Source organism: Bufo gargarizans, chromosome 5, assembly GCF_014858855.1.
Source record: "Bufo gargarizans isolate SCDJY-AF-19 chromosome 5, ASM1485885v1, whole genome shotgun sequence".
Classification (NCBI taxonomy): Eukaryota; Metazoa; Chordata; class Amphibia; order Anura; family Bufonidae; genus Bufo; species Bufo gargarizans.
In genome coordinates, this window is record NC_058084.1 from 313,269,203 (window position 1) to 313,292,083 (window position 22,881).

The following is a 22,881-nucleotide window of genomic DNA, read 5'->3' on the forward strand; positions in this document are numbered from 1 at the left end:
ACGAGGACGCCACCTGCATCCTCGATCCGCTATGTGCACGGAATGCCAGCGGCGCTGCAAAGAGAGAGTGTGCCTCCGGCTCCCCGTGACAGTAACTCCCCTTCCACGAGGGGCCACCGGACCCTTGATCTCTGGAGTGGGTTTCTCTGATTGAGCCAGATTGAATTTTCTCACCAACCTCTCAGCATGCATATTCTTAGTTGGCTACCAAGACCTCTCCTCGGGACCAAAACCTCTCCAATGGACCAAATACTGAAAAGAATTCCGGACCCTTCTCACATCAATAATCCTAGAGAATTTAAATTCAGGTTGACCAGCAACCTCCACGGGGGCAGAGATTCCTGTGTAGGGGATACAGGGGAAACATACTTCTTGAGTAAAGACTTGTGAAAAACATCGTGAATACGAAAAGAGTCAGGCAAACGTAACTTAAAAAACACAGGATTAATAATGTCAACAATCTCATAAGGCCCAATAAACCGTGGTGCAAACTGATTGGAAGGTACCTTCAAGGACAAATTCTTGGTGGATAACCATACTTTATCACCTAACCCAAAGTCTACTTCTCAAGAGCGCTTTTTATCCGCTTTGGTTTTATTAACCTCTTGGGCTTTTTTCAGGTTCGACTGAACTTGGGCCCAAACTGTTCTTTAGCTACCAGATCAGCTTCCGGAATTTGTGAGGAAGACGGCAAAAACTAACTAAAACGCGGATGGAAACCAAGATTAAATAGAAAAAAGGAGACATACCAATAGATGAGTTCACCTGGTTGTTAATGGCGAATTCAGCCAGGGGCAGATGCTTCACCCACAGCTGTTGGTTATCGGAGACCCTCTGGGGTATTAAAGGCGGTCTTCCACTCATCCCCGTCCTTAATTCGGATAAGATTATAGACCCCCCTGAGATCAAGTTTAGTGAACCAGTGAGCTCCAAAAATTTGATTAAACAGGTCTGAAATCAACGGTAACGGGTACTGATTCTTAACAGTAATCTTATGCAACTCTCTATAATCATTACACGGTCTCAATCACTGGCGTACATACAGGGGTCGCAAGGGTCACAGTTGCGACCGTGCTCCTCGTTTCCACGCGCCCCGCCCCTTTAATATACTTACCCTCCTCGGCCAGCACTTCACTGTCCTGAGCGCGTACAGCATCAGGACGTAGTGCGCGCACTATGACCTGACGCTGCACGCTGTCAGGTGACAGTGCAGCGCCGGCCAGGAAGACAGAGGAGCGTGACTTCTGCCGGAGAGGAAGAGTAGCCGCGGCACAGAACAGGTAAGTATGTTGGGGCCTGGGGATCACACTGTGGGCTGCCGCTGATTGATCTGAGCCAATGGGGGCTGACTGGGGGTCTGATGGGAGTCTTTGGGATGATCTGAGGTCTGATGGGGGGACGACTGGGGGTCTTTGGGTTGATCTGAGGTCTGATGGGGGCTGAGTGGGGGGCTGATGGGGGTCTTTGGGCTGATCTGAGGTCTGATGGGGGCTGACTGGGGTTCTTTGGTCTGATGGGGGCTGAGTGGGGGTCTTTGAGCTGATAGGAGGTCTGATGGGGGCTGAGTGGTGTTTGATGGGGGTCTTTAGGCTGATCTGAGGTCTGCTGGGGGCTGAGTGGAGGTCTTTGGGCTGATCTGAGGTCTGATGGGGGCTGAGTGGGGGTCTGATGGGGGTCTTTAGCCTGATCTGAGGTCTGATGGCAGCTGACTGGGGGTCTTTGGGCTGATATGAGGTCTGATGGGGGCTGAGTGGGCTTATATGAGGTCTGATGGGGGTCTGTGGGCTGATATGAGGTCTGATGGGGGCTGAGCGGGCTGATTGGGGGTCTGATGGGGGGCTGAGTGGGCTGATCTGAGATCTGATGGGGGCTGAGTTGGCTGATATGAAGTCTCTCTGCAGTGGCGGAGTCCAGCAGCAGCCATTTTAGTCAGATTACAGCCACTGTGCAGCTTTGGCTCTAATCCGACTAATCTGCTGCTGGCCTCAGTCTCTCTGCCACTGCTGCTCTTAGGGTGGCCAGACGTCCGGTTTTAGGCCTGACAGTCCGGTCTTTAGACTACTGGTCCTGCGCAAGGCCAGGACGGACGGCCAGAAGTCCCCCTTTTTTGTTGTTATGGATGATGGGATGGCGGGTCCGGCTCAGGCATGGTCACTTTAGGTACCAATGGCAGGGGGCAGGGCCTGGCAGCATGTCCGGATGACACTGCACACTTACGTGACATCGCAAAGTTCTCAGCACTGCAGGTCCGGCAGGAAGTTGGGAACAGAGGAGCGCGGGAGCCACTGCTAGTCTGCCACTGCCCACTTGCCCAGTAGTCTGACTCTGTACTACAGTCACTCACCCCACCTCGCCTCGTTCTCTCTCTCTCTGACAGACATTTCTGCCAGCCTGAGCCAGGCCCAGGAGCAGCACTCATTCAGCCAGCTAGAGCCCACACTGAGCCCAGCCAGCCTCCAGCATTCAGTCTTGCCAGTTGCCACTGACTTTCAGCGGGTCGATTCAGCAGCTTTCAGCCTGAGCCAGCCCAGGTAATAGTTACTATCTGGCCTTGGTATGTTCTGTATATTATTATATGTGAGCTGGCCTGGTATAAGTTATACATCTTCTGGTATATTGGGATGTATAACTTATACCAGCTGTACATATATAATCATACAAGGAGATACCTAGGTTATACCAGCATGCTCCATATCACTATATACAAGAAGATGTATAACTTATACCAGCTGTACATATATAATTATATACAGGAGATGCCCAGGTTATACCAGCATGGTCTATATCACTATATACAAGATGTATAACTTATACAAGCTGTACATATATAATTATATACAGGAGATACCCAGGTTATATCATCAGTGTGGTCCACTATATCACTATATACAAGAAGATGTTATACCGTATATCATCCTCTTGTATATAGTGATACACAGTATATAATATATACATATATATATATATAGAAGCAAAAAGAATCCGGAATGCACTCCAAAGTAGACGTGAAATAAGTGATTTATTCACCCATAAAAAGGCACAACTTACAGCAAGTTGTGCCTTTTTATGGGTGAATAAATCACTTATTTCACGTCTACTTTGGAGTGCATTCCGGAATCTTTTTGCTTCTATAATACTTGAGGTATTGCCGCTACCTCGTGCTGGATAGTGCACCCACATTCAGGTTGATGCTCCCGCTGGATTTCTTCGTTTTTATATATATATATATACATATATACACACGCACGCGGCGACGGGGAGGGGGCCCTATGTATCAGTTTTGCACCGAGCCCCATGGATTGTGTGTACGCCACTGGTCTCAATCCACCATCCTTCTTAGCAACAAAGAAAACCCCAGCCCCCATAGGAGACATTGAAGGTTTAATATGTAATTTATGTTAATATGTAATATTTAATATATCCTTTTTGTAGACTCTCCTTCAAGTAGTCCCTCATAGACTTCCATTCCGGACCTGACAAATTATAAATACGACCCCTAGGGTACTAAGATCCCGGAACAAGGTCTATGGCACAGTCATAAGGTCTATGAGGTGGAAGGAAATCAGCCTAGGACATAGAAAAAACATCAGCAAAGTCACTAATGTATGTGGGAAGAGAGTTTGACTCCGCAGAGACTCCAGCCTGAACAACAGGTAGACAACATGAATCACATTTCACCCCCCATTTCTCTAATTCACCCGTGGACCAGTTGATGGCTGGATTATAAACCTGGAGCCAAAGTATACCCAGAACTACCTCCACATTGTAAATGTTTCTAGAATAAAAAAAGAAGTACACTCCATATGACAGACCCCCACAGTCAAGGTTACTTCTGGAGTATAATATTGTACTGTCCCGCTCACCAACGGCGTGGAATCAATAGCAATGATATGAATAGGGTTAGCAAGGGACAAGCAAGAGTCATAGTCTGTTCTAAAGTGTCAGGGAGGGGGTAACTGACCAACATATCTTTCAAGTCTTCTGAGAGCCCTAACCGAAACTGGCATCTAAGCGCTGGATCATTTCTGGAATTTGGTGCAATATTCCTCCACGGGTCTGTCTCCCTGACTAAGAGACCTTGATTGATTATCTGCTACGTCCGACTTATCAGGTTCATCGTACAATACACTTAAGGCCTGAAAAAATGATTCAACATTACCTAGACAAGGGGAATCCATGGGGAGAGAGTAAGCCCATTCTTGTGGGTCTCCCTGCAACAAGGAGATAACAAACAATGCCTACCCTTTGTTGTTCAGAGCCCAAAGAATGTGGACGTAAATGAAAATAAAGCTTGCAGCTTTCTTTAAATGTCAGGAAATTCTTCTGGGGTTTGATGCAATTCTTGCTGCTGTAGCCTCTCTGCCAAATCCTGCACCATTTGAGCTAGACTATGTACCTGATCCTTAAGGACTCGCATAGGGTCCATGGTTTTAGGTAAGGCCTGTGATTCTGTCACGTAGGGGTGGGAAGAGTGCAGCCTTGATCTCCACCCGCACCTCTGTCTCTACCTACTTGCACAGCCCGTCCTAACTGACGGCGTACAACTTGGCGGTGGTCCCTAGCTTAGATACGTGCAGGGGCCTAAAGAGTGCTAGAGTAACATGTAACAGAGTCAGGGAAGCAAAGGTCAACAACAAGAGAATTCTAAACCACATACTGCATCCATCACAACAGCATAGCTTTACAGAAGAAGAGCCCCAGTGCTGAACTGGCCTGCTTTCAGTACAGATCTTTCACTAATAGAAAACATTTGAAGCATTGTGATACAAGAAATCCATCAAAGAAGACCCAGGACTGTTGAGCAACTAGAATCCTACATCAGACAACATTCCTCCCCCAAAACTCCAGCAATTTTTTTCCTCACTTCCCAAATATTTTCAGACAGTTGTTAAAAGATCAGTTCTAGACATGACCCTGTTTAACCCTTTTTTTAAATGCATAGCTGCCATCAAATTATAATTTTTTTTTTACAGATGCTCTTACCTTGCTATGCTTGCCATGTACACTATGAGCAATTCCTGGTAAAACGCACCAAAAATCACTATGAGTAATGAACCACTTATCACATAAGAGAAAAATATTGCCTAAAGTACAAGTAATAAAGTAACATTGGAATCATACTGTATATTGAGATAGGGAGCAAACAGATTAGGAATTTGAGAGAACATGATGGGGTGACATTGAGACATAACCTGATGCGGCAAGAAAGGGAGACAATGAAGTCATTAGAACAGAATAAGGAGATCACAATTAAGCCCACCGATAAGGGGGGAGTGGTGGTCGTGATGGACACAGGCAAGAATATATTGATGAGGTACGTAGGCAGCTGGATGATGGAGTGGTATACAGTGTACTGGGAGGTGATCCCAAGTGGGACATCACTAAGACACTTGGGAATCTTGTCGATGATGCCTTGGATAAGGGACTCGTCGACAAGGACTTGAGTGAATACTTGATAGTGCAGCATCTCATCACCCCGTTGCTGTATGTCCTTCCCAAGATCCACAAGAGTCTTGAGGATCCACCTGGCAGACCGATTGTGTCTGGCCGGGGATCAATATTCAGCACTGTGGCTATGTTCCTTGACAGATTGCTTCGGGTCCATGCGATCAATGCTCCTTCCTATATCAGGGACACAGGTAATTTTTTGACCAAGTTAAGAGGGATTGATTTACCTGTACAGTTCTGGTTGGTGAGTTTTGATGTAACATCACTATACACATCTATTAAGCAGAGTTATGGTTTAAATGTTGTTGATGTGGCGCTCGCTGGCACAGGGTCTCTCCTGATGCACTCCGGTTTTTTCTCGAGCTACTGGAGATGGTCCTGAGGAGAAATTACTTTCTCTTTGGTGACACCTTTTACCAGCAAGAGTGGGGTGTGGCTATAGGGTCCAATGTTGCCCCCACCTACGCTAACATCTTCATGGCTGACGTTGAGGGCAAGCTGGTGTATGCATCTGCTTATATGGAGGGAGTCCTGTGTTGGTGGCGTTACATCAACGATATTTTTATGATTTGGAGGGGTACTAAAGATAAACTAGATTACTTTTATCAACATCTGAATAGGGGAATGCTGGGTCTACAATTCACGATATCCACGTCACAGGAGGAGTTGCAGTTCCTGGACATTAGGGTATATGTGGAGGAAGGGAAGATCAAGACGGACCTATATCAAAAGCCTACTGATAGAAACAATTTATTGAGACATGACAGTAATCATCCACGACGGATGCTGAACTCACTCCCCTGGAGCCAACTGTTACGGGTGAGGAGAGTGGTTTCAGATGATGACAGATTTCAGGTTAGGGTAGATGAGATGTGTTACAAATTTGCCAGAAGAGGATATCCACGGAGATTGCTACAGAATGCGAGTGATAGGATCTCGTTGGTTGACAGAGAGACCACGCTACACAATATACCGACTGATAAAAGTATGGATCGGATTCCCTTTGTATCCACTTTTGGTAGCCACAGTGCAGATATAGCCCATATATTGAGGAAGGAATGGCATATTCTACATAGGGGTATCCCAACAGTACATGAGTTTAGTAATCCACCACTAATGTCATATAAGAGAAATGCTAATTTGAGGGATAAGTTGGTTAAGACCGACATAGGAGGAATAGGTAGTGAGAGACAGAGGTATTTAGCACCAAGAAAAATGGGCAACTTTCCTTGCCTAGGATGTTGCTATTGCGGTGATATGCTAAAAGGAGATACTTTTGTCTATCCATATAGTAGGAAGAAATATGTCATCAGGGATTTCTATACCTGTAGATCGAGGGATGTGGTATATATGATACAGTGCCCATGTAGCTTGATCTATATTGGTGAGACAACCATGGAAGTTAGGGAGAGGATCATCAAACATAAGAGTACAATCTGTAAGAAAATGGTGGATAAGCCGGTGGCAAAACACTTTGTGGAGTGTGGTCACTCTGTCAACCAACTGAGATTCCGTGTGATTGACTCAGTGGGGTTTTTGAGAAGAGGAGGTGACAGAGAACGTATCCTGTATCCTTAGAAAAAAAGGAGCTAAAATGGATTTTTACTTTAAAGTCACTACAACCCTTTGGCCTTAATATTGAATTTAATGTGAGTGGTATTGAATGATATAGAATTATATACTTTATATGTCTGATTCAGTATAGAATAAACATGATGATTTTATCCTGTTTTCAACATGTCACTTATTGTTATTATATCACTTTTTATAGATGGTGTATGAGATCTGGTGACCCATGAAGAAATCTGGATTCTGCTGAGAACTGTATAGGCGGTAGGAAGAGAAAACATATACATATATGACAGCTTTGATCCATCATGTATATTTAAATATGAGGGTGGCAGTCCCATGACTGAATTTGTCTATGGGATTGCGCCCTTATACATAGCAAGCATCTGTGTATCAATTCCGCCCATAGAAGCGTATCTCCATAGTTATTAGGACGCTTAGCAGCCATCTGTATCGGAGTAAATGGGCGGGAGTTGGGTTGAGATCATGTGACTTGCACATGATCGTTATGCTATGATGCAGAATGATGTGAATGGTGTGCGGCTGAGGCGTGGTGTGCACAGTGATGAGCTGGTGGACATGCGCAGTTGGGAGAGAGGAACGCCAGTCTGCAGCCCGGCTCTCTCCATGTGGACACCATGATGAGTTATCGCCTCTTCTTAAGGTAGACACTGTCGGGTGGTAATAATTCAATTAAGAATTATTAATTATGGTCATAAAAATTATTAACCATAAAAAAATTGTTTTTATAAAATTTGTCATAAATTCTTAAAATCATGACGTGGTGAATTGTAGACAACCTAATTGATACAATTCACATCTGAGTCCGACTATTTCCTCAGATAAATAAGTTCTTTTTGACGTGAGATGACGTTAATGATAAAACATGTAGTTCTGCATTATACAATAATACACAGGTTTTATAAAAATATGCAGATTTATTGGTTACAAGATTATAAACATATATAAGTAGATAAACACAATGATACATGCAAATGAATATATATAGCATTACAAGCTTAACAATACATGTGAGTGGAAATAACTTGTCACATTATAACAAAGCTATTATTAGGTTAGGATATCAAATAGGAACATAATTTATATACATTACTTTTGTTCAGAGAAAGCCTCATGATATCAGGACGGGCATGTCTAATCCTAGACATCAATATAGAATGCGAATTACATTCTGCCCCCCTCTAACCAACTACACATCACATGACTTCAGGCATGGGCAAATCCATTCAAGGATATAGCTTAGAAGAGATAACTGCATCCTTCCGCCCCATCCTGGGCTATTTTTTTACACATATGACTTTGGTAAGATTATTAAGACAAATAACAGGGATCTAGGATCATTGCTAGGTCATATCTTAAATGGGAAGGACTTTGAAATATGTCTTTCCTGTGGGAATCCATCACTTAGCTTGGCGAAGAATGTTCTATCAATATATATATATATATCTAAGCAATTATTTAATGCTTTGCTAGATTATGAGTCTTGATTCTTCTGCAGGTAGAATGAAGCCTCACAATATCCTAAAACTACATCTCAATATGGAGATGATCAATTAATTAATGTATTTATTCGCCAATCTAGATGGTATAATTTCACCCACACTATCAAATTAGTCTTAATAAAATTAAATATAATTTTCTGTGTCTCTTACCAAGTCCTAGTAGAAATCTCACTTCTGCTCCTAGGAAAGCTGGGTGGTCCATCATAGCACATCTCACCATGGCTTTCATCTTGATAGACCCCTCTAGAGAGCTCCACTTCTCTCTCCTCTCTTTCTCTTTCTTGTGTGTGTCTTTTTCTCTGTCTTTTTCTCCCCCCTGTGTATGGTTTATGAACACAAACTTATCAGTTAGACACACCTTCCTAGTTTGGAAGTTTCCAATCATAATCGGATGGGCGTGACTATTGATAAGAAATGACATCATAACCTTACCCAGAATGCACTTTTGCTACTGTTGTAATGTCACCTACTCATACCTAGGTGGCACTGCTGTGTAAGCTATTTGCATCCTAGTATAAAGGGTTAACTTCTGTAAGTCTGAATAAAGGTATAATATACATTTTGACCTTAAAAGCTTTAATTCAAGGCTATAGGGATTAGATTTGACACTTGTAGCCATTAGAGACAGACCTCTAGGCGTCTCTCTGAATGTTTCTCACATTGTTTATTTGTGTATCGTAAATAACTTCAATGGCTTTGTTTACTCAGGGATATCAGTACCTCCTCTCATACCAAAGAGGTGAATAATTGTTACAAAACACACATCTTCACAGACACTCTTTTAGAGACAAATATTCTCCTAATGAGAAATATATATAATATACTGGATACATGTTGTCTTCATCACATATAACAGTATAATATATATTATATGTTCTACTGATTGTCTTATGCTAAGGACTAAGGCTCATTAAATGAATACCTACATATTATATATTTGCTTCATTGATAAATGCCTAATTGTATAGGTAATTATCACCAGCTGCATAGAGCTTATCTTTACCTCCTGTCATAAATTTGAGAGTAGACAAGGAGTATTCTTCTCAGACTGGTACACTCATGAAAAGAATAACACTAAAAAGCAGAAACCTTTGTACGACCTTAATTTGGCCTACTCAAGACATACAAAATTGTAACTATAGTCGAGCATGGCTCTTAAACGTAATGAACATTCATCTTGACTAAAATAAATTGGATATCAATGCATTTACCTATGAAAAGGCACGACAACACAGGTGTCTTTTAACACATTTGATTATTAGTGTGGGAGGTTACATGAGGGATTAGGTAACCCGATTATATTTAGGTGTGTTTGGGGGTTGTGACACCCGATGGATTGGTCTCCTACCATTTGGGGAGGGACCATATTCACTATATATGGATTGTTAGAGTCACTTGTTATTAGCTTGAAAACGGCTACCATGTAGCCGAAACGTTGCTGCTGTTATGTACATATTCTTTTTACTAGAAATAAAGATGGAACCGGAGATGCTGCCGTGACCGTGTTGTGATTGCTGATTTGTGGACTGCTGAGGATCTGCGGTCGTGGTTGGGCTGTTGCATTCCGGTGTGGTCGGCGAGGTCCGTGTGTGCTGCTCTTCAACTATTATTTTACACTATCCTCAGGATAGGTCATCAGTATTAATTATAATCTTGGAAAACCCTTTTAAAGATGCTCTAGGGAAAAAAACTAAAAGTGGCCCCATGTTGTAAACAGGTACAAACAGACATAATTCAGGGCCAACAGAAGTAGGCACGGTCAACACAAATAGATGGGACCAGAAATACCATGGTGCAGCATGGAATACTGCTGCTCTAGCAGAACCAAACACCAAAGTGCTGCACAATATACTGCACCAAACAGAAAGAAATACCACAGTGCAGTAAAATATACTGCACCAGCGGAAACAAAAACTATAGTGCAGCACAAAATACTGTCACAGCACCACAAAATACCTCCCCAGAAGCTGCCCCTCTGGGTAACCAGAGCCATGTTCTGTCCTCCTTCTCATCCTATTGCCTGCAATTAAGACATGGAGGAGGTGGCTGAGGAGGTGATATGCAGGACACAGCACCAAGCAAGCCTTACCTTCAGTTCGCTACCAAGCATACAGGAGAATAACACACTACAAACCTATTACATGTAGTGACATCTCCTCTGATGTAGATGTTCTCTTTCCTCACTTTCTCCATTCGACCCAGACTGCCATGACAACGTATTTCAGCCGTGTCTCATCTCTGCAGAGTTTCCCACAAAAACATCTTAGAGTCCTCACTTTTCCATCATTCTCCCCATCCTGGTGTCCCAACAGTGCCATCCTGCTGACACCCCCAATACTGTGCTGCCCAATGCCTTTAAATACTATACTGGAGAAAATACTGTTCCTACTAGTAATAGTGGCCCCTATAGTGCCACCAGTAATAATAATGCCCCTAATAATAATGCTTCTATAGTGCTTCCAACAATAATACCCCCTAATGTGCCTTCAATAATAATAATGTCCCCTATAATGCCCCCAGTAATAGTAATGTCCATATAGTGTCCCCAGTATTAATAATGTCCCCTCTCATGCCTCCAGCCATAATAATACCCTCTATAGTGCCTCAGTACTCATAATGTCCATGTCACAGATGGTGTTGCAGAAAACTAGAAGATACAAATAAAGATCCGACTGACTTGATCCCAAACTAAGGAACATAAGGGTGAGCCCTATAAAAGCCCTAGAGCTCTCCCTGACTGCTTAGTCCATGCAAAGATCTTTATGATAGATAATTGCATGCCCTCGTACCTAGACTGTGTGACACCTGAAAACCCTATATGAGTGAGGGGACATGACCACCGGCTCCCTACACTTAATACGGAGGGAGTCAGGGTCACCTAGGATCAAGCCAACAGGAAAACACAAATAAAGGAACAGACTTTACTGAGGAACCAGCAGTTGCAGCATCTAGCAGTGAGCACAATCCAGGAAGTTGTATAAACTGCAAAGTGATGCAGTATGGGAGGGGATATAATCATTGCAACTAGATGACAGCTGAGAGAGGGAAACGAGATGACAAAACGAAACCAAAACAAATGAACCTCAAGCAAGAGGTACTGAAGAACGTCTGTCAGAGCTTCTCAGAGATCTGGCGGTGACAGTACCCCTCCTTCTACGAGTGGACTCCGGACACTCAGAGCCCACCTTCTCAAGATGGGACCTTTGGAAAGCCCTGATGAGATGAGTAGCTTTAATGTCCGCCACTGGGACCCACATCCTCTCCTCAGGACAATAACCCTCCCAATGAACGAGGTACTGGAGAGAACTGCGGATAATGCAAGAATCCACAATCCTTGAGACCTGAAATTCAAGATTACCATCAACCACAATCGGAGGAGGAGGCAAAGAGGAGGGTACAGTGGGTTGGACATAAGGTTTTAACAGGAACTTGTGAAAAACATTATGGATCTTCCAAGTCTGAGGAAGATCAAGACGAAAGGCAACGGGATTGATGGCGGAAAGAATCTTGTAAGGCCCAATAAACTTAGGACCCAACTTCCAGGGGGGAACCTTCAATTTGATATTCTTAGTAGACAACCACACCAGATCACCCACATTCAGGTCCGGACCAGGCACACGTCTCTTATCCGCCACACGCTTATATCTCTCACTCATCCTCTTCAGATTGTCATTTATTTGGCAAAAGATTCAGGGTAAAGACAAGGAAAATCTCTCCTCATCAGGTAAACCAGAAGACCCCTCTCCAGAGAATGTCCCAAACTGCGGATGAAACCCATATGCACCAAAAAATGGTGACTTATCTGAGGACTCCTGGCGACGGTTATTTAAAGCAAACTCTGCAAGGGACAAAAAAAGAACACCAATCCTCCTGATTCTCAGTCACAAAACAGCACAGATATGTCTCCAGATTCTGATTGACGCGCTCTGTCTGGCCATTCGACTGCGGGTGAAAAGCAGAAGAGAACGACAATAGAGATGTCGAACATAAAATTTTCCGTTCGCGAACGGCGAACGCAAATTTTTGTAAATGTTCGTGAACGGGCGAACCAGGCAAACTGCCATTGACTTCAATAGGCAGGCGAATTTTAAAACCCACAGGGACTCTTTCTGGCCACAATAGTGATGGAAAGGTTGTTTGAAGGGGACTAACACCTGGACTGCGGCATGCCGGAGGGGGATCCATGGCAAAACTCCCATGGAAAATTACGTAGTTGACGCAGAGTCGGGTTTTAATCCATAAAGGGCATAAATCACCTAACATTCCTAAATTGTTTGGAATAACGTGCTTTAAAACATCAGGAATGATGTTGTATCGATCAGGTAGTGTAACGGTTACGCCCGCTTCACAGTGACAGACCAAACTATGACAGACCAAACGCACCGCAAACAGTCCATTTGCGCAACAGCAAACTCCCCATTTGCACAAGGTTGGATACCAAGCTAGCCATGTCCCGTTCCTTTTCCTCACTAATGTCATTGAAGGTCTCTTCCTCCACCCAGCCATGTACAACACCAAGGGTCCCTGAAAGGTGACAACAAGCCCCCTGGGACGCCTGCTGTGTTTGGTCTTCCACCTCCTCAAAGCCACCTTCCTCCTCAGACTCCTCTTCTTCAGACTCCTCTCTCTGCGTTGCCTCTCTCTGCGTTATTATAAGGTGTGTTAAGTAGTACTATTCCTATCAGTTTAATCCCTGTTACGTCCCCTATCAGGGGACGTGTATATGAAATCGATTTTAGGAACCGGGAGATGGAAAAAGATGCTTGGTTGGTCCTCCTACTTCAAATTTGGGGCACTGCGCGTGCAATCGAATGTGCCACCAGATATGAGCGGTGTGTTAAGTAGTACTATTCTTATCAGTTTAATCCCTGTAACGTTCACTAGTATTATTATTATTATTATAAGGTGTGTTAAGTAGTACTTTTCCTATCAGTTTAATCCCAGGGATTAAACTGTTCGCGAACGGAAAATTTTATGTTCGACATCTCTATTGTCGTTCTCTTCTGCTTTTCACCCGCAGTCGAATGGCCAGACAGAGCACGTCAATCAGAATCTGGAGACATATCTGCGCTGTTTTGTGACTGAGAATCAGGAGGATTGGTGTTCTTTTTTGTCCCTTGCAGAGTTTGCTTTAAATAACCGTCGCCAGGAGTCCTCGGATAAGTCACCATTTTTTGGTGCATATGGGTTTCATCCGCAGTTTGGGACATTCTCTGGAGAGGGGTCTTCTGGTTTACCTGATGAGGAGAGATTTTCCTTGTCTTTGTCATTTATTTGGCAAAAGATTCAGGGTAATCTGAAGAGGATGAGTGAGAGATATAAGCATGTGGCGGATAAGAGACGTGTGCCTGGTCCGGACCTGAATGTGGGTGATCTGGTGTGGTTGTCTACTAAGAATATCAAACTGAAAGAGACGCCGTGAGGCAATTCTCTCTGCAAAAGTCACTCCAATCATTTATTTGCCTTGCTTGCCAATGAATGGTGGGATTATGTTTAGTGAGCCAGGGTAGCCCCAACACTAGAGGCGTAGGTAATCCGTTTAGGACGAAACATGACACATCCTCAACATGAGCATCACCCACAGTCAAACGGATATTGCGAACTATGTCCTTTAATGATTTTTGCAAAAACAGGTATATCTTTTCCCAAAGTGCATACCTGGAAACCATGTGTTATAGCAAATTGATTATCAATGAGATTGACAGCTGCTCCACTATCTACAAAAATCTCACAAAAAAATGTTCTTGCTCTCTAGCGCCACCCTGGCAGGTAGGACAAAATGGGAACTACAAGCAAACGGAAAAGCTTCAATTTCCGCAGCAACCTCGCCAATGGTAACAGATGGATTTTTTTTCTTTTAGTTTCTTTATTACCCTCAAAATTCTCCCTGAATCTTCTAGAGGGGCAAACATGTGCCAAATGATTTATACCTCCACAACAGAAACAGACCCTGCCCTGAGAGCTGAATCTTCTACTATCAGAGGCAAGCAAACCCATCTGCCTGGTTTCCTGCTCAGAGGGGATTGAGAGAGACTGAGACCCTTGCGCACTGAATGAAAATGCCCCACTGTCCTTGGACTGAATATGACAGGAAGGAGTGATCTCTCCTCTCTCTCGAAGACGCCTGTCAATATGAACAGCCTGAGACATGGCAGATTGCAAGGAGGCAGGTCTCTCATGAAAGGCAAATGCATCTATCAATCCCTCCGAAAGACCATAGCAAAATTGACTTTGGAGTGCAGCATCATTCCAACCAGTATCAGCTGCCCATCTCCGAAATTCTGAACAGTATATCTCAGCGGACTGTTTACCCTGGCATAGAAGACGCAGTTTAGATTCAGCCAGAGCAATACGATCCGGGTCATCATATATCTGACCCAGGGCTGCAAAAAATTCATCCACCGATTGGAGTGCCCCCACCGACAGCCAAAAAAGCCCAAGACTGAGTGCTATCCCTGAGCAGCGAGATGATGATCTCCACCCTCTGCTCCTCATCACCAGAGGTTTGCAAGCCTCTCTAAAACTAACAAAATTCTCACTACCCCCGGAGAATGTATCCGGAAGCGAGATCTTAGGCTCAGAACAAACTCCATGAACGCAAGCTGAACCGGTCACCTGAAACTGAGATACAGTTTTACGGAGATATGCTACCTCCAGTGACAGACCCTGCATGCGTTTAGTCAAGAGTGAAACCGGATCCATGCTTAAGACGGTTTTGGCGGTTTATAATGTCACGGATGGTGTTGCAGAAAACTAGAAGATACAAATAAAGATCTGACTGACTTGATCCCAAACTAAGGAACATAAGGGTGAGCCCTATAAAAGCCCTAGAGCTCTCCCTGACTGCTCAGCCCATGCAAAGATCTTTATGATAGATAATTGCATGCCCTCGTAACTAGACTGTGTGACACCTGAAAACTCTATAATAGTGAGGGGACACGACCACCAGCTCCCTACACTTAATACGGAGGGAGACAGGGTCACCTAGGATCAAGCCAACAGGAAAATACAAATAAAGGAACAGACTTTACTGAGGAACCAGCAGTTGCAGCATTTAGCAGTGAGCACAATCCAGGAAGTTGTATAAACCGCAAAGTGATGCAGTATGGGAGGGGATATAAAGGGATGCAATCAGTGCAACTAGATGACAGCTGAGAGAGGGAAACGAGATGACAAAACGAAACCTAAGCAAAAGAACCTCAAGCAAGAGGTACTGAAGAACGTCTGTCAGAGCTTCTCAGAGATCTGGCGGTGACAGTCCCCTAATATGCTCCCAGTAATAATGCCCTCTATAATGTCTTAGTAAAAATAATTCCCCCCTATAGTGTCTCCAACAATAATCATGCCCCCTATTTTGCTAAAGCAATAATTATACCCTCATAGTGCCCATAATCATACTTGCTATCACATCATGGAAGCTCCTTGTATGTGGATCCTATGGAAATGTGCTAAATATTTAATGTGGTAATACTTACATTGTATTGGGGAGTATTTACAATGTATCACTAATACTAATATCAGCTGTATTAAGATGCAGTGGTGAGAAATCAATTAGGCACTTAAAAGGAATTGCCTTGTCTGGATAACCCCTTTTCATAACATGATACTGCAGATGTAAAATAGCAAGTGTAAAGAATCCAGAAAATTCACTCAGGACTGGTTTATCCCTATGATACCCCACATAGTCGTTCTCAGCTCTTACTAATAGATATGGGTGCCAAATGAGGGTGAATCCTGCTCCTCGTTAAGTTCTACAACCACTAATAGGGCATTAAAGGTTATCTAAGAAGTGATTTAGCAAAATTGCAAACAATAAACAAAACAAGTATAATAAGTAAAAAATGGCCATAAATCTTGTTGGTAGGCAGTAACAAACTTTCAAAACAGATATGGTATAAGACTGGCTCTTGCTATGAGTAATGTCTCTGTCTGTGTACAGTACCCTATGTCTGAGTGATTGCATTGGTGTGTTATTACTGAAAGCTATTTATTGCTGACGAGAAGTTAGTTTCATACGTTTTAGGTTTTGTCTTCACAAGTGATTGTAAATGGATTGAAAAATTGGTCACAAATTGATATCAGGAGCCATCGCTGGACATGTTGCTTTTGCATTGACGTTGAACAGCTATTTTAGGGTATGACTTTGTTGCAAGTTGTGCGAGTTGTAGGATTTTCAATGCCTAAAGGTGGTCATACACATAAGATTAAAGTTGGCTAGCATGGCCGACCGTCATTTGAAAAACTAGCGCAAATAAGCATTCACGATTGCCGATGTCAGACTGAAAATGTAATTCACCATGCTGGAAAACTGTATGTTAATGGAATGACCGGCTGAATTCAGCCGATCACTTGCCATTGTCCTCAAGTACCAGGGAGTCTGTTTTTAATAAAAAACAGACTCCCTGTTCAGGCAGGTTAGTTGGTGGGATTATTCATATAAACAATCCCATGGACAACTGATCAGCCGCAATGTGGCTGATTATTATCTTAGATGTATGGCCAGCTTAACAGACACTCATAAAAAATGGTGACATATTACAAAGTAATCCCAGCAACTTACACTAAACTCTTTTTTTTTTGGACTGATCTGTTACGTGCTTATCACATTTCATGTAGTAAAGTGAAAATGTTCACACAAAAAAAAAACACTGGCTGCTCAAACAAATGAGTCATTTCCTGTTCCATTAAAAGCGATCAAGAAAAATTCTAGCTGTCATTATCGCTGAAACATGTCAGAAGATGTTATGGTTGGGGATCTGTTCCTATGACCCCTCACTGCGCTAGAACCAATGGGCCATGGCACTCTTCTAAGCACAATGCCCATTTGACTATTAATGCAGAGGTCTTTAGACCACCAAGCCTATCATCAGACTCTGCCATTCAGGACTGCAATGTGCATGAATCTTAACTTTAAAACTGCCTTCACGTGTGACATTCTTGTATCCTTTTTGATGCCAAAGGATTAGTAGGTCTGAAAAGAATGGGCTGTATAAAGTAAAGTGCAATACTTCTCTTTTTTTATATATATTCCTGTGTTTGGCTTTAAAACTGCATCAAAGAGTGCCACAAAACTTCTGTGATTCCAGTCTAAAGATAAATTGCTGCATAAATATGCATTCGTTTTTAACCTATTTTTCAAACGTATCTAGTATCATGTACCAATCAATACTGATACCTCATTAAAGGGAACCTGTCATCAACTATATGCTGACCTCACTGAGGGCAGTATAAAATAGTGACAGAAATGCTGATTTCAGCGGTGTGTCACTCATGAGCTAAAAGTAAGTGGTTGCTGAAAAACAGCATCATAATCATTGCAGCCCAGGCCTTGAAAAGAGTCAAATCTACCTGAGAAGAGTCCTGGTTATTCATAATCTCCTGCTCTCCAGCTCATCTGCTGATGATTGGCAGTTCTCTCCTAGAGAGAAAGGGGAAAACTAGGTAGAAGGCTGTCAGTCATCAGCAGGTGGGCAGGGTAAACAGGAATTCATGAATAACCATGATTCTCAGGTGGCCGTGACTCTTTTCCAGGCCCAGTCTGCAATGATTGGGATGTTGGTTCTCAGCAACCACCTACTTTTAAATTATAAATGACAGACCGCTGAAATCAACTTACCTGTCTCTACTTTATACTGCTGTTAGTATGGGCAGCATAAAGAAGATAGCAGGTTCCCTTTAATAAAAATAAAAAAAAACATAATGGATCAAATAAAAAATGTCAAAAGGGTATACTTGAACTTATATATAAAGCTGGATTACTTACGGTTGTCTCACTGTTAAATTTACAGATTGTGACCTTTTATGTACTCGTCATTGCTCATAACCAGAAGCTGCTCATTGAGCTCTACTGTTTATTATCCATACAAGAAAAATAACTCATCACTTGTACCTGAGGTGAACAGCATGTTTGTTTGAAGACATGAACCATGGAAGCAGTGAAGCATTTCCATGGTTAGGTTTCTCATGAAACTTCTGAAGCATTTTGAAACCTTTTAACCAACTGAAGACAAGGTTGCAATATTGTATTTGTGGCTGTGTGAATGCCTTGTAGATCTTCATGTCAATTGTTGTGTTACACTAGAGAAAATCTCTGACAACTCTGGCTGGGTTCCATGACATTATTTCTAAATACTTTCCTATAGTTCTCCCTTGACCAACTGAAAAAAAAAAGCAGATATTACTGTATGTGCCAACTCAGAGTAAAACTTTGGGGGCATTTTTTATGAAGGGAATTTTTAAAGTCAGTTTTTCTTGAGTCTGCGTAGCTGTAATTTGCACTAAATTTCTAAAACGTTGCTTGATAAATCCACTGCATCGTTACAAAGTACACTTTTGTTTAGAGATGGTAAATGGTTAAAAATAAAGATTTTTTTTTTTTTTAAATCCCTGAAATAGTAAACAAAAAAAGTTCAAAATTACACTAACCAATTCCATTTACATATCAAGGTTCATCTTGTGTGAGTCAAATGTACTTTGCATGGGAATCACACACTCAGTAAAAAAAACACATCTATATCAGGCAGAATGTATGTTACCTCAGATATATAAAACTTTACCCCTCATTTTTTTTCTAAAGCTTGGATCTATCTGACTATACTGTTGCTGAAAAAAAAAATGTAAATGCTTTACACTCATGTTTTGATCCTGCATACTGGCCAGGGAGGGAGACAGCTTAAAACTATTCTCTGTCACGCTGGACAGGATACAAGATACACAGAATACAACAAAACAAATGTCTAGGCAAGATGCTGGGGATAAAGGTCACCTCCTGACAACTCCCTACCAGCTCTCCCTAGACTTCTATGCCCACATTCAGACCCTGAAGGTGGGAATGAACGTGTCCTAGTGCCTAGGCTGAAGATTCCCTAAAATCCCTAAGATGGTGAAAGGGGGAAAGAGGCAGCCTGCTCCCTCAGAACCTGGAGGGGGCAGGCGTCTCTCTAACAGCCTAGACAATTACAAGAAAACAAAACCAATTTATCCTGTGCTGAGCAGGAACAGCAATCCTTCCCTCCTTCCTTCCTCTGAACAAGACAGAAGCTATAACCCGCACAGGACACTGGGAGTGGGCGTAATTTAAACTCATACCAACGACCCCACCCAATGCACCTGAAGGGAGGCGGATACAGCTCAACTCCAAAACAATAACAAAAGGCTACACATGTGCTGCTAACCTAGCAGACCTCCGCACATGACCTTCTCTTTTTCAGAGTAATACTAGCGTTAGAGATCATGCAGCCTGCCAGATATCTGCACACTCCGGAGATTTGTAAGGCTCCGTCCGGCCCCCTTCACTATAATGGGGACTGGTTGCATTTCGGCAAATATGGCAAGAATCGGCGGGAAGAAATCTCCTGTGTGCTGCAGTATATTATTTATTATAGTGAATAGGGCTGGACAGAGCTAGTGTGCAACTGGCCTAACCCTTATTCAGGAATATTATAGTTACACATTTGGTCAAGCACACATATTTGGAATTGCTATTCTAGGAAAAATAAGATAACGTAAAGGTGAATTCTATTGATTAAATCATATGCTTCAGAGGAAGTAACTAAGGTAAAATGTTTATTATCCCTATTAAAGTTCGATTTCACCTAGAAAACGGTCACAAAAGCTATTGATTTAGAAATCATATGGTAAATCCATAGCTGTTATAGACCCACACACACAAAACAGAAAAAGGAGCGGAAAATTGCTGTAGTCTAAAAATAAATAATAAAAAAATATCCTTTAATAAAATATTCCCAAAAAGTTAAATGCTGTTATGGTCACTGAGGTTTTAAAGCATTCCAGTCATTAAATGGTTAAACAATTTTAACATTCCTGGCAAATAAATAGATGCAGTCCCTCCACAGTACAAATCTAATAGTAATACAGTTTTTGGAATAAAATACTAATCGTGCATGTAGTACTAGCAGTGTCAGACTGGGGTGCGTAAGGCCCACCAGTAAAATTCATTTTGGGGGTCCACCATACAGATACATTCAAATATTACCTGCTTACAAAGCGGCAAGATAATCCCAGATGATTGAATGTGTGTATATGTGTGTGTGTGCGTGTGTAGCAACTTTGAGAAGGTAGGTCCTGGGAAAAAAGAGGATACTGGCTAGCTTTCCTCTATACCTAGAAGTCATCTCAGCTCTGATCTATAATAATAAACTGGGGCGTTTCTTTAATAATCTATCAAGTTTTTTATATGAACATAGGCTGGTTGTGGTGCTGTACATTGAATATATCTATGTAGTGCAGTAATTCTACTGTGTTATGTGCCACTTGTGCAGGGGGTGCAAGACTAGCAGTTCACCTTTACCCCTGTGGGCCAGTCCGAGCCTGATTACTAGTACTATATGTTAGTATATCCTACTACCTATATAGTGAAAACACATTTCATGGTGTTGTACACATGCTAATCACTGACATCATGCCCTGTATTGTTTCATACACAGGCCAAATTGCATAAAAAAACCTGATAACCTATGGGGATGTTCTTGGAGTGTGGGAGTAAAACAGAGAACCCAGGGAAAGCCACAGAGGAAATGGTAAGAAGGTGTAAACTTCAAGCAGATGTTCCTCCTGGTCACATTCTAGACTCAAAACTTTCAACAACTTAAACCAGGGTTTCACAATGTTTTAGGCCAAGTACCATACCTGTTCAAATAAATTACTTCAAAGTCCCCCAAAAGCTATAAGTTCACACTGTGTGTGTTTAAAACATGAAGGTACAGTAGGTGGAATATCCCCCTAGGGCCTAAATTGTACCAGCAAATAGTAAACAAATTAAAATGGCATTTTGTTTTTAATCTTAAAGGGGTTGTCCAAGTTATTTTTTTGATGACCTTTCCTCAAGAAAGGTCATCAATATCAGATCAGTTGGGGTATGACACCCAGCACCCCCTCCGATTAGCTGGTTGAAGAGAAGCTGCGTGCCATGCCAATACTGCCTTCTCTTCATTGTTTACCTGCTCGCCGGCACAGTGAGCAGGTATAATTACACCTAATTCATCTCATTAATTTCATTGGGATGGCTCGTTCCTACACAAGTGTATAGGAGCGAGCCGTCCCATTGAAATCAATAGGATAGCTTCTGGTAGTTACACCTGCTCACCGCTGTAATTGTGACAGTGAGCAGGTAAACAATGAAGCTGATTGGCCGGGGTGCTGGGTGAGGATAGGTCATCATTAAAAATAACTTGGACAACGCCTTTAATATTACATATAACATTTTGTTTGATATGCCAAAAGGAGTGGCAAAGCTCTGTTGGTGCCCAAGACAATGGTCCCATCAACTATGGTCTATGAAGTTCAGCAGTTGTTCGATGAAGAATCTTTCATTTAATTGTACATGTTGCTACTTTCCCCATGAATTACTCGTGATCTTATTTTTACAGGGAAAAATGTTAAAGGCACAGAATATTGTCATTTTTTTTTAGAACCAATCAACTGCACCTTCCTGATCAATGATGTTGCCCTAGACATGAGCCTACTCTGCCTACTCCGTGTCCTGACCCTCTTAGCAGGTGCGTATTGGCCATAAACCTTACAGGGGAAATTTGCTGGTGGGCCAATGCCCAGGGGCCGCCTGGGCCCTCCTCATGGCCATCCAGTGGAAGTTTTTGGGGATGTATTTTGTGCTGCTGGCAGTATTTTCTGATGGACTGTGGTATTTGGCTCTGTTGGGTGGTATAATGTGCCACAATATGGTATTGCTGGCCCTGCCTTCGATAAATTTGGACCCGACTACAAAACAGGGCCACTTTTAGTACTTTTTCCAGGGCCACTGTAAGTTCCCAGTCCGCCCCTGCTTTATAGCATGTTTCTGTTATATGGTATACTGTATATATGCATTACACTGCTGAATTTGGGAGTTTTGCAAAAAGGAAACTAAACAAATCTGAGAACATGGCCGACTTTGTGTGCTTGTTTCATATGAGGAGCTACTTTCATAAGATGGATTTGATGTGAAGTCATTTAGAGAAGATCACAATGCAAACATTACTTTTGTTACCTTTGCTGTGACATTATAGCTGCCTTCTCAATGAAAGTTCAGATTTCAATTTATCAAAGTATCTCAGTCTCATAACTGGTTGGTTTCGAATTTTCTCTGCTCATTGTTCTCATTCACTCTCACTCTTCAACAAAGTAATAAAACAATAAACACAAACAAAAACTTAGATTTTTTTATATTCTTAAAAGGGTTGGCCATCTTTTTTCAAACCCTCATTCTGTCCAGACCTGCGAAAGATAAGCATACTTTCCTGTCCCCTGTTGCTGGGTCCGGTTCCTTCTTTTCCCAGTCTCGGCTGCATCACTTGGGCCCTCCGCTGCAAACATCCGCTTTGAT

At 42.4% G+C, this 22,881-nt stretch overlaps 1 long non-coding RNA gene across 1 annotated transcript; it reads left to right on the plus strand.

Annotated features, from left to right (window-relative positions):
• Nucleotides 1-7,217: 7,217 nt before the first annotated feature.
• Nucleotides 7,218-22,051, plus strand: LOC122937780. The gene is made up of 3 exons (XR_006389917.1): nt 7,218-7,281; nt 20,987-21,079; nt 21,929-22,051. It is a non-coding gene; the product is annotated as an uncharacterized LOC122937780 (long non-coding RNA).
• Nucleotides 22,052-22,881: the final 830 nt, after the last annotated feature.